General features: G+C 42.0%; 1 protein-coding gene across 2 annotated transcripts in view; it reads left to right on the forward strand.

Annotated features, from left to right (window-relative positions):
* PRKN (parkin RBR E3 ubiquitin protein ligase) overlaps positions 1-13,777 on the forward strand; it is a gene marked incomplete at its 3' end in the record, with an annotated part of 1,244,701 nt that overhangs the window by 1,067,826 nt on the left and 163,098 nt on the right. The gene's annotated exons all lie outside the window — the stretch shown is intronic.

The raw sequence follows: 13,777 nt of genomic DNA on the forward strand, positions 1-13,777 counted from the left end.
GAGGAGAGGGGAGGATTTCAGGAGCAATGTCCTTGATTCGACAACTAGCAGAGTTAAGGTTTGGCCAGAGACGAGAGTGGAGACAGCTCAACCTCGTAGCCGTGGGAAATGCAGAATACGTAGGAAGATTTTTGCTGCTGTTTCTCTTTTCTCGGTGAAATAGGAAGCAAAGTCATCAGTTGAGAGCGAAGATGGGAGAAGAGTTTTATAGAGATAGGAAAGGATGATGAAAGCGTCATTTAGGAGGCTAGGGAGTGAATAAGTGTAAGAAACGAATGTATTTGGAGCGAGATCAATCAGCCTGACTGTTTTTCTGTCACACTGAACTGTGTAGCCACAGATGCAGCAAAGGCAGAGGGTCAAGTTTAACCAGCCACACGAGTAAAACAAAAACAAGAGAGAGGCAAAGGAGCTCTTTGCTGGGCAGACCTAAGGGAGTGAGTATAATGACTGAGCCTGAGATTTCAGCTGGCTAAGCAGAGAAGAGGGATGAGGGGAGAAAGGGATGGGGAAGAGGTGGGAGGACCCACCGGCTACAGGTCCCAGTGGGTTCAAGGAGTCTTTGGAGTTTGGGTTTTAGAAGGGTTTAGCTGGAAAAGTAGGTGTTGGCCAAAGAATGGAATACTTAACATTGAGATTGTGGAGGTGGTGCAGTGACTGGAAATGACAGGGTCAGGGGAGGACCAGGAATGTTGCTGGCTGAGTTAAGGTAGCCGACGAGATGACTGCAGAAGTTGAGGGCATGGACTTAAAAAGCCAGGGTGTGGGAAGTATGGCCCATGTGGACACTGAGATCCTCCAGAACTGTCACCAGAGCGGACTTGGAGAGAGTTCTGGTGAGTCAAAAACTGAGGCTTCTAGAAACAGGACAGGGAAGGGAGAGAGAGACTGAGGGAGGTGGGCATCAGTAGCTGACTGCAAAGGAGAAATAGAGCACGAAGAGCGGTTTGAAAATCCCAGCTGGAGAGTTTTAGAAGGAGAAAGGAAAACTGTTCTACCTGGGGTGTTGCAGGTCAATACTCGGTGGTGCAGAGGGTGCAGTGGAGAAAACATTTGAGGGGCTGCAGGGGAAGCAGTGTCCTGAGGTGTGAATCAAGTTCAGTGAGGGAAGAATGTGAGAAAAACACTGAGAGAGTGTAAGTTACAGGGCACTTACTGCTGACTGACTCCGAGCTCCCCACGCTCAGAGGCGGGAGTTGGGGCAGCTGAAGGACAGGGTGGGGAAAAGGGATGGACAGAGCTGTGTGTAGGATTGAGGGTCAGACCGGAGAAGTGACAAGGGAGCCAAGGATCTCTTGGTGATGGATACAAACAGGTCACATCAGCTAGGGATATTTCCGTGCTGATGAAACATGACAAAACGTAGTGGCCTCAGGGCAGATGGTGGCACGAAGTCCGGAGAGGGAGCAGAAAGTTCCAGCCCCAGCGCTCCTGCCAGTGGGGATGGGCAGCCTCAGCCGGAGCTGCTGAAACTCTCAGGCTGTCTCTGGATCCTTGAGGCAACTTAGATTACTTGATGAAACAAAATTTTTTATTGTGTGTTACAAGTTCCCTCGGACCAATCATTGTAGTCTCTAACTTGGCTTTTTGGTTTGTCAAAAAGGAAGAGTAATGCTAGGTCATCTCTTAGAACTTCTGTAAATAAATAAGATTGCAAAGTAAGTTGCAAATATTAAGTACTACACTAAAATGTTTCTGATTTAAATACTGGTCACACTCTATCAATAGACTAAACTAGTAGCAGCAAAAGTAGACACTAAAATCAGTGTAACAGGGAACTATATTCAATATCCTGTAATAAACTATAATGGAACAGAAAAAATAATAAAATAAAGTAAAATCAGTGTAACATTCACTTAAAAGTGAGTTGGTGAAACCTGTACAGATACTGGTTAATTACTGAACTCATTACTGGATGGGAGAGATGCTGACCAGTGTCCGATTGCTTTGTCTGTGATTCCTTCCGTTTTCATTGACCTTGAATAGGCACTTGCTTTTTGAGATCTGGATTAAAAATAAATCATTATAAACACTATAAATCATTACCTTCCTAAAATAAAAATGCAATTAAAACTCCTTGGAATGTAACATACTACATTTACTTCAGCTCTGGGCCCTGTCGCTGATTTGTGTTTACGATTCACATTCATAAAGCACCTTTCAGCCCCTCACCCACACCCACCAGGGCCAAACTACTTGGCAAAGATATCATCACACTGCAGGTAAGTACAGCTCCTCTAAACTTCTAGGTGAGCCCTAAAGACAACAGGCCTGATATCTGTAAGTCCACAGGATCTGGAGAGGCTTCAGAAAAGCTGCATCTCAGACGCACTTCCACGTTTACCAGCTTCCTCCTCTTTGGGTTTAATCACCAGAATTTAAAGGAAATAACCCTCATTTATTCAACAAACATTTCTGATACCTTCTGTACTGTTATTGTGCTAGTGTTGGGTAAAACGGTAAACAAGGAAGTCACAGGTACAAATCATGATAAATGCTAAGATGTAACCTATTTTGGATAAGAAGTCAGGACCTCTGAAACATGAAAGTTGACAGGACACGCACCATGGAGTGAGCTACGATCACGGGGCTTAGGGGAGAAGAGCCTTCCAAGCAGAGTAAAGCACATGTTCTGTAGCCCCAGAGGAGGTGAAGAGCTTGCTTGGTTCAAGCCACTAAATAAAATTAATGTGGCTGGAAAACAATGAGCAAGAGAGACCGTGATGAACGATAAAAACCACCTACACCACGTGGGCCATGGTCAAGAGTTTGGATTTCATTCTAAATTCAATGGGGAATCCCTAAGAGTTGAAGCAGGGGGCTGGCATTATCCAAATTACATTCTAAGAATGTCAGTCTTGTTGCAATATGCACATGGTCTGGATGAAAATGATTGGCAGAGGAAACAGAAAGAAGTGACTATTCAGAGGTAGAATTAAAGGTCGTGGTGATTGATTAGCTATGAGTCAGGGAAGTGAAGGAATCCTACAGCTCTATTAACTGAGATGGGTTTGATTGTAAGAAGGTGAAGATGAAAACTTGGAATCAGGGTTCAATTCTGAATATCTTTGATATGACTGAGTAGGAGACAAGTAGGGATTTGGATGTGTGAGTTGGAGCTCAGAGGAGAGGGAGGTCAGGGGTCAGAGACAGATAAATTTGGAGTTGCTGGCATGTAGGTGGTATTTTAAATCCATGGCAGTTGCAAAAAGTAGGTAAGAGAGGAGGGACCACGGATGAACCCTGAGGAGCGCCAGCATTTGGAAACTTGGTAAAAGAGTGGCAGCCAGCAAAGGAGACCAAGGAGGAGCCTCAAGTTAAAGGAGTAGAAAATCCAGAGATGTGTCATGATGGAGCCAAGAAAGGAAGTGTTTCCCAGAGGAGGAAGTGGCTGTTTACGTGAATGCTGATGAAAAGCTGAATAAGATGAGGTCGGCCAGTTGTCCTTTGCATACGGCAACATGGAAGTCATGGGTGGCCGTAACGAGCAGCTTTGGTGGAGAGTTGGAGGCAAGAGGCAGATTTTTATGGGATGAAGAGTCAGCAGAAGCAGAGTCAATTTCTTCTAGAAGGTTTGTTTTGAAAAGGAAAAAGGAAATGCAGCAGTAGCAGGAGGGTGCTTTACAGACTGAGGAGGCTAGAACTTGTTTTATGTTCATTGAAATGATCCAGTAGAGATGGATTATTTGATGATTCAGGAGATAGATGAGCGAGCTAAAGAAGGGAAGTACTTTAGAAGGTGAGAAGGGTTTGTTTTGGATCCACAGCACAGAGGGAGTAATTGACCCTTAACAGGGATAAAGCCACTTTCTTTGTTGTAAGAAGACAGAAAGGAACAGGTGAGTGTGGGTGCAGGTATGTTGGCAGGTGTAGTGATGCAGAGGGGAAAGTTGGCGTCTAATGGCTCCATTAAGGCAGACACATTTTTCACTGCTGCATCTTCTCCACATAGATTTCTTGACACATAGAAAATGCTTAGTCTGTTGGTGGGAATGTAAATTGATACAGCCAGTATGGAGAACAGTATGGAGGTTCCTTAAAAAACTAAAAATAGAACTACCATATGACCCAGCAATCCCACTACTGGGCATATACCCAGAGAAAACCATAATTCAAAAAGACACATGCACTCCATTGGTCACTGCAGCACTATTTACAATAGCCAGGTCATGGAAGCAACCTAAATGCCCATCAACAGATGAATGGATAAAGAAGATGTGGTACATGTATGTAATGGAATATTACTCAGCCATAAAAAGGAATGAAATTAGGTCATTTGTAGAGACATGGATGGACCTAGAGACTGTCATACAGAGTGAAGTAAGTCAGAAAGGGAAAAACAAATATCATATATTAACACATATATGTGGAATCTGGAAAAATGATACAGATGAACTGGTTTGCAAAGCAGAAATAGAGACACAGATGTAGAGAACAAACGTATGGACACCGGGGGGAAGCGGGGTGGGGGTGGGATGAACTGGGAGATTGGGATTGACATGTATACACTAATATGTATAAAATAGATGACTAATAACCTGCTGTATAAAAAAAAAATAAAATAAATTTTTTTAAGAAAGATGCTTAGTAAATATTTGCCCAATAAATGAATACCTCATTCGTGACTTCTGTCTTCTTAGTGAAGTATGAAGTAAGATGTCCAGAGAGGAAAGTGGTGGGATATGAGCAGTATGGGAAGAAAGAAGAGAAAACATGCTACTAGAGAAACATAATACAATCATGAAGAAGTTGTAAATGCTCATTTGAAGTCTGTGATGAGTAATTTAAGAGAAAGCAAGCAGTGGCCAGGGAGAAAGTATTAGGTCAGTTCATGAGAATTCTCAGTGAAGTTGAAGAATTTGAGCCATGTCCATACTTCAGTAAGAGCACCAGGAAAGGAAAGACAGGAGATGATGGTTGGAAAGAGACATATTTGGAGTTTGGATTTCAGAGGTGGTACAGTTTCTCATGATGACAAGGCCCAGGAATGAATTGTAACAGTAGAAGAATTGTTTTGAAAAGGTCCCCAGAGATGAGAAGGTAAAGGAACTGAAAGAAGAGGTTGATGGATGGACAGTTCAATCCCTAGAACGATGAGAAGAATAGGGGCAGCCATGAAAATCATGAACTAGAAGCTAAAGTCCCGAGAATGAGGGGCTTATCCACCTATGTCCATTGCAGGTGGTGGCAGTGGGGAGAGGACAGGGGTACATAGCCAGATGGCATAAGTTTCAGAGGAGCAGTGGGGTGGGGTTTTGCAGGAGAGAGGGGAGCAAGGGTTTAGGAACATCAGTGAGGGGCCAGGAGACAACCAGCTCCAACTCTGGCTGTCAGGTGTGTACACCTGAAACAAAAAGCAGCCTTCACTTTAGAGGGTTGCAAGGAGATGGACCAGTTTCAGTTAAATCGGGTAGGAGACAGAAACCTTTGAAAAGCCTGATTATATGGGAGAGCTTGTTCATTGTAGAGCAGGAATTCCAGGGGACAGAGAAAGGGCTTAGGGGAGAAGGGAGGCTCCTATTGGACAATATCGAGACCTTTATGGGAATGAGAATAGTAGGAATGCCTAAGTCTCAGAAGTCAATAATGATGTGAGGCATGATGGAATGAATTCTGATGACCTTTGGAGGGAAGTAGGTACACAACCAGGCCACCTGGCTGTTGTCACCTCACCTGGCTGTTGCCATCTCACCTGGCTCTTATCATCTCAAGTGTGTCTCTTGGGCATTAAGGCAACTTACTTGGCCTTCACTTCAGAACGTTTCCTTGGTATCATAGGCTTGCTGACACCAAGGAAAGACAGTTATAAATGTAAATCCATGTAATATAATCGAGAAGATCATTTTTTTAATTATTTGGGTCATCAGAGTTCAAATCAATTCATTAAATGTGCAGTGGAAATAACCCATTTCATTGCCTCAAACTGAAGCCTTACACAAAACTTCCAGACAATGATATGTCACTCTTCCCCTTCCATTGGCCTCATAATCACCTTGAAACCAGTATAGTTGCCTCCAGACTGGAGGATGACCAGAAGGGAGAGATGTGAGCATCCCGTGTTAGAGAAGCAAAGGCCAGGAAGAGACAGGGAGGAGGGGGGGTGCAGGTGGCAAAACCACACCCTCTCAGGGAAGTTCCATTTCTCTGAGGGTGAGGCTCTTGGATTTGGAGACTAACAGCACTGCTCACAACCACTTCTCAGGGACTATAGTAAAGGGTAAAATAATTTGTGCCCACAGACAGCCCTGCCCTCTGCCAAGGGCCCCATCAGGAGGTGTGCTTAGCAGACCCGTTTGCAAAGCTCCCAGAAGTCTCTGAAGTCATGCCCTCAGTAGAAACTCCTTCAAGGAAAACGGTTTGCAAGTATCTGCTTTCACAGCCTCACCCTTCCTGTGGGGCACTGCATGGCCCACAGCATGGAGAAGGGACAAACAAGTCAATCGGTTTTGACCTCCTTTCCGGAAGATTCCACGGCTACTACAAGTTGAGATATTTTTTGGCATCATGTCGTCTGAAACATCTGAAAAAGAAAAACCTTGTAAATTGCAATCCAGGATACAGTCTGTTGCTCTAATTATATTTCAGGTGTTGTTTGATCTGTTTTCTTCTGGCATTTAATTTCAGCCATCCTAATGATGTTTTTTTCTAGGCGATGAAAAAGGTCCAGCCCTTTCTCTAGCCAGTTTACTTCATCAGTCAATGACAGATGTCCAGGGATGAAAAGTACATTATTAGCAACAAAACTGAGAATACAAACCGCAATGTGACAGGCACCTCCACAGGGGCTGTCACCAACTCCCTGGGGCTAACTGCTTGCACATGAAGAAAACTAAGATTACTGAGAATTTAAGGAGTGTTTTTTAAAATTCTAATACATATAGAAAATAGGGTATTCTCTACTTAGCACTGGGAAATGGATTAATCATAAACTCATGTTCCTCTAAAAAGTTATTTTAGACTTTGTTTAGCCAAAGAAGAAGTGCTGTAATAAACCGTTTTTCATTACTTTCTAAATGATAACGAAGGAATAGTGAGCTGAATTGTTGTTAATAAAAGGGAAAAAAAGAAAGTGGAGGCAGCTTGGTATCGGGGAAAGGGTGGTCTTTTAGAGCCACAGCACTGAGTCCCTGCCCGTGTGAACCACAGTGAAGGACTGAATGTCTTTGTGACTCAGTGACCTCACCTGTCACTTCTAGGATAGACGGAGAGTGAAATGCATAGGCAAAGTGTGGGCACAGTCCTTGGCACAGAGTGGTAATTCAGTGAATGTTATCTCTGATGGGGATTTCTCTCCTCCAGGGGGAGAGCAGGAGACAGGTCCTGGGAGGGAATCCCTGGGTGCTTGTGGCTAAGACCTCACAGAAGCCAGAATTTAGTGGGGGAAAAGCAAGAACAGCCTGTGTAGGGGTTGCTTTTGTAGCTGTACCTGAGTGCCCCCAAAAGGATACTCTGGAAAATTCCATGGCAGAACACAAACAGCCCCCTTCCCTGCTCAGAGGATTTGAAAGGCTGCCATGGATTGCTGACAAGCTCCACCTCATTTTGACAGAATATTTGCCTGTTTTCCCAGATTTTAGTTTTATCTAAGTGTCCCTGTGCTTCAAATTTGTTGCAGTTTTAAAATTTAGCTTCCTTCTTGCTGTCTTTTCTTAGGAAAGCATGCGAATTAAACATCACAATGAGCCGTTTGTGCCCTCCTACATAGGACAGGCCTTTTGAGTGGTTTTCCAGCAGTGTGGGGTATTTGGGCCCAGTTCCTCCCCAGCCTGACCCCGCGGGTCACCACTTGTACTTAGCATAGAGATAGTGGCCAGCAAGGAAGGGGAAGCTAACTGGCCTCCATGGGACCTGGGACCTGGGACCCTGGCTTCATTATAGAACATTATTCTACCCAACCCAACTCCTCCAACTAGCAACCGACCACCAAAGTGCAACCTCTATTTGCTTATGCTCTCCCCTGACTCATTTTTAGATTCTTAAAATATGAGTTTATTGAAACTTCTGTGAATTTTATGCTTTAAAATGGATATTTCCTGTTCTTAAGAGAATCCATGAGCATACACATAAAAACTGAATAATTTATTCCCCAAATAAATAAAATATAAATCATACCAATGAGTTGAGATTTTACCTAGATAAGTCATCTAACAGAATGTATTTTCACTATAATCTGACAAAATGTAGGAGGAACTTTTATTTTTTTCTTAGGTGCAGAACAGTATGCTTTGTTAATATTAACATTTATTTTTAAATTTTTTTGCAAATACCCTGTCATCTCTAAATTATCTTAGTTATCTGTCTGTGGAGTATCCACTTTATGGAAGTATATCTAGAAATTTGCAAACTAGTTTTATTAACAGCTTAAACAGCGTAAGTTGGTAAGTAAGTATTAATATACCTATCTACACGTACACAAGCACACACATAGACACTCACTGTGATTCCAAAGACAAACAATGCCTAAGTGATTTTTAGAGAATTTGCTGCTTTTGAGCTCATCTGAGAATGGACTCCGTACAGACCTAGTTCACGTTATAAATTAATCATATTCCTCCAAGTTAGTTCTATTTATAAATGCTATTCAACAGTGATAAGTAAAAAAGCCCTAGGAAATAACACAAGTAGTGTCAAAGGATCAGTCGTCGTTCCTTTCCACCATTTGCAGTCCATTTATCACTTTACCACTATTGTGTGTATTTTACACTCAGATGAGTACAGACATTCTGCTCTACTTCATGCTAACTTGTCACAACTCTGCAATAAGTATATAGTATGTTTCTTCCAGTGCACTCTCAACTTTGTGCCAGTAAGTGGTTGAAAGGAATCTGTGAAACTGTGGGTCTTATCTTAAAGAAAACTACATAAGGATCTCTGCTAATAACATATAATATAATTACATGTCTAAATTGTTTCCTTAGGGTATTAAACTTTCTATGAATACTAGAACATTATTGGTCTAGGTCAAATGTTTTTCTTATACATTTCACAATGTTAAAAAAAAGAAATGCATTCAGTAATTGTAGGTTTTGATTCAGATGTTGTGTGTACTTTTTAATCAGAAATTACCAGACATGTAAGCTAAAATATTTGTCTTCCTTTAGAAAAGGAATTGTAATATAGATTGCATATAATAAAGTTATTTCTTATAAATTCCTTAGTTAATGAATGGAAACAGGAACATAGTTTACACGTTCTGTCAGAATTTGAGACTGTAACACATGTAGTCAGCAAGAATTTCTATAGAGTTAGTGCACTTTGTCCATAGGTTAATAGGTTAACTTCTTCCTAGAAAAAATATTATCGTAGTAATAAAATTGCTTAACTAAATTAAATAGATAGGTGATCTGTCATCAAATCAGTAAATAGCTAATGACTTAAGATCAATTTATTAAAACTAGAAAATAATTTATGTAGGTAAAAATCATCCTATACCACTCTGTTATTAAGTCCCATTGTCATTGATTATTTTATTAGAATTCTTTAAGAATGGAGTTAAATTTATTAATTCATTCTACAACAATTTATTGTGTACCAACTATGGACAAGATACTGTGCTGAATTCAGGAATACAAATACGTGAAGGAAAGCGGGGCGTGCAGAGGGTCTACAGGAAGGCCTGAGGGGCTGGAGCACGCAGGTCCCATGACTCACAAAACCAGTAACGAGTCAAAGACCTCTGTCAGGACAAAGGCCCTCACTGAGTAAAGGGAAAGAGAAAGTCCGGTTGAAAATGGGGTATCAGAGTTGGGAGATCACAGAAATTGAGCCCTCGTATTTTTTAACACTGCCCAAAAAACCAAATAGGAAACTGTAGAGCCATTAAGAGCTATTCTGAATCCTTCTTGCTCCTAAAATTTCAGAACTAATTTCATGTAAAGGTGAGCGACAGAAAGGAACAAAGTAAAATCCCAACAGAAAAGAAACAAGGTCAAATGCCACAGAGTTCTTAAGAGGAGATGCAGCGCGAAGAGCAGAATATTGTCCTGAGAGGCAGCGAGAGTGCGTCAGCCGGTCACGCCCACCAACTGGGTGAAGACTAACATAACTATTCCAAAGGGAACTAAGTTATTAAGAAATTTCTCAAGTACAAATAAATAACAACGGACATAGTCTTAAAAGAAATAGACAGTGAAAAGAAAGAAAATTCTAAAAAATGAAAATAAAGTAAGATAAACTAACTTTACCCAACTTCTAAGTCAGTCAAGAGAAGTTGACTGATTTAGAAATTAGGTTAAAAAAATCCAATATATGTACACTAGAAAGCCCACAAGAAAAACATCAAAGCAAGAGAATGGAGTAAATACTAAAAAATTAAATTCAGTGCAACTTTCCTGACATAGCATGCATATGAATATTGATCAGAAAATGACCATCACCAAGACATATTCTAATAAAATTACTAGACTCTAAAGAAAAAGAGAAAGAAATCCTTTGGGCATCTGAGCAAAAAGATCAATTCACTTATAAAGGAAAAAAATAAAATCAGATTGTCATAAGCTTTGCCCATAACACTTCGTATCAGAACATAGAGTAAGACATTTAAGATACTTAAGGGGGAAAAAATATGAACCCAGGACTTTATATCCAGCCAAACTCATTTTCAAGAATCAAGGCCCCAAATAAACTGTCACTGAGCAAGAATTCAGTGAACATTTTTCCAATGAGATCTTCCCGAGGAATTTATACTAGAGAACAAGCTTCAAACAACCAAAATTGCTGATCAGACATTAACATAAGGACTGGTGATGAGTATTAAGTGTGTGTGTGTGTGTGTAGCATTAAGATTACATGAGAATTAGGAGAAAGAAAGCATAGTATGAAATGGCCCTATGTCTCAACAATTTAGATACAGTGTTATTGGAAAAATTTGGCAGGAGAATGGGTAGAGCACATGAAAATATAGTTTTTAGTAATCACATTCATGGTGATAATATTGTCATTCTTATTCCAAAATCATGGTGTGTACAATGTGAGCTAAAGCAAGTGAGCTATTATGGAACATTATGACTCTGTTATTCTCTGCGTTCTTGAGAACCAGTATAGAAAAAGGGCAACACAGATGTAAAACAGAAAATATTAAGTAAAACTCCGTAGTTCTGAAATACCTACCCTCTTAGCAAATTTAAGTCTACAATATAGAATTATTAGCTGTGTTCCCCAGGCTGTACCTGAGATCCCAAGAATGTATCCGTCTTGCAAAACTGAAACTTTGTACCCATTTTGGATTGGACAAAACAGAAGGTTAAACAGTCCAGTGGTACAGAGCTGAGCAGAGGGGTTCAATAAATATTTATTGGAATCATTCACAGTGATACGAGGGGATGCTATGTGCCAAAGCCACACAGGGGTGGGAATGGTGGAGGGATGGCTTGCTTCTTCATACACGTCTGAGCAAACCCCACCTGGCTTAAAGCCAACTCCCTGTCTGCTCTGCACGTGCTGCTGAGTGTTGGTGCGAAGAGCAGGCAACTCTACTGACTAGCTTCCTCTAAATTCATAATCGCTGTTCAAATGGGCTCTTATGCTGCCCAGCAATAATCCTGACTCCAAACATTCCCTCCCCTTTATCATTCATACCTTTTCTGCTCATCTCAAATTTCCAAAACCTCCTTTGTCCGCACCTAGGCCCCAGCACTCTGCCCTCGTCCTAAGGCCTCACCCTCTACTCCTCCTGTAGATCCCATTCCCTCACCTACCCACGGCGTCATCAGTTGCCGTCTTCTTCTCACTCATTCCGTTCAGCCTACTAACATCCTGTTATTTCTCCATTTTCAAAAATCCCTTTACAGTCCCACAGCCCTCCCAGCTGCTGTCCTCCTGTCTCTGCTGCCCCTTTCAGTCAAACTCCTAGAAAAAAGTGTCCACGCTCACCTCCTGGAATTTGTCTCCTCCAGTTCTCTCTTGACTCCACTCCCATAATGCCTCTGGCTCCATGACTCCACTGAAATGGCCCCTGTTGAGATCGCAATGGCATCTCCATTTCTAACAACAGCCAGTGTTCAGTAATTGTCTTATCTGCAGCCTTTGACACAATTTATCATGACACATACACCCTCCTTGAAATACTGTATTCCCTTGCCTTCCAGGACACCTACATTCTTCTCGTTTTCCACTTGCCTAATAGGCTGCTGCTTCTCAGTCTCCTTTGCTGGCTCCTTCTCAGCATCCCCACAAAGGTTAGGTAATCTCATCCAGTCTCATGGCTGTTGAGATAACACAGGGTCGTATTGTCAAATCAGACTTGCAAGAATCGTAGATGTGGGCTTCGCAGGTGGCGCAGTGGTTGAGAGTCCGCCCGCCGATGCAGGGGACGCGGGTTCGTGCCCTGGTCCGGGAAGATCCCACGTGCCACGGAGCGGCTGGGCCTGTGAGCCATGGCCGCTGAGCCTGCGCGTCCTGAGCCTGTGCTCCGCAGTGGGACAGGCCACAACAGTGAGAGGCCCGCGTACCGCAAAAAAAAAAAAAAGAATCATAGATGTAACCCAGTGTCAATCTTTGCTAATAACTTCACTAACATGAAATCTCTCAGTTATATAAACTGTCTCATCATTCTTCACTTGATAAAATGTCTTCATTATCCCTTAATAATTGCACAGCTTATGACATTTTCAGAGAGCCTTACCTCATAAATTCATATATTCTAGTTTACTGTAAGCAAACTTAGACCAAGTGTTTCCTGCTGAATGCATTCCACAGATAAGAATTCTTTTCTAGTAAATGCCATTGTATATAAGTACCATTAGCATATTTACAAGGGGATTTGACCAACGCATCTTTCTTTTTTTGTTTGGGTCAGAAATACGAGAAAATGGAGAGTAGGCCTGATGCTAACCCTTTCCTTTCCAGCTCTACGTGCACCTATGACTTCAAAATCGGTGTCTACAACCCGCAACTTTCTCCTAAATTCCAAAGCCATACATTCAACTAGCCATTCAACATTTTGACTTAGTTGTGTAGGAGGTTTTCAAAATGAATATGAGCACGATAGAAATAATGATTCCTTTTCTCAACTCCCTAAACACACAGACTCACACCTTTCTTCTTCCAAGTCTCCCCATCTCAGTAATAGTCTCTCCTTCCCTCTGTCTTCCCAGGGAAAAACATTACTTCCTGCTTGATATCCTTTCCTGTCACACCATGTATCCAACCTGCCTAAAAAAATTTCCCATTTCTACCTTCAAAATATATCCAGAACTCAACCACTGCTCCATCCCTACCTCAATCAGTGCTTTCCTGACTCAAGCCACCACCATCTCTCCATGGACCTTGCTGAAATAACCTCTGACCTGCTTCTCTGCTTCCTGCTTCCATCCTTGTCCCCACGAGTCTATTCTGAACGTATCAGCCAGATGGCTGTCTTTAAGAGATTAGTCATATTGTGTCGTCCACAGCTCGAAAGTCCCCGGTGGTTCCCAGATCTCTCAGAATAACAGCCAGAGTTCTTACAAAGGCCTTCAGGGATCTATACATCCTGGATCCCCATTAACTCTCTGACTTCATCTACTATTACCCACCCCCCCCCACACACACACACACACACGCCCATTCACTTTACCTCAGACACACTGGCCTCTTAGCAGTACCTCAAACAAACCAAGCCCATGCAGCCTCTGGACCTTTATAATGCTCCGTATTCAGCTGGGAAAGCTCATTCCCCCAGGTGGCACATGGCTTGCTTTTCTAATCTCCCTCAGATGTTGGCTTAAATGCACCTTCTTCATAAGGCATTCCCTATTCCCTGATCACCTCTTTAAAATTGTAATTCCCATCTTCCCCA

This window comes from Leucopleurus acutus, assembly GCF_964270905.1.
Source record: "Leucopleurus acutus genome assembly, chromosome: 15".
Classification (NCBI taxonomy): domain Eukaryota; kingdom Metazoa; phylum Chordata; class Mammalia; order Artiodactyla; family Delphinidae; genus Leucopleurus; species Leucopleurus acutus.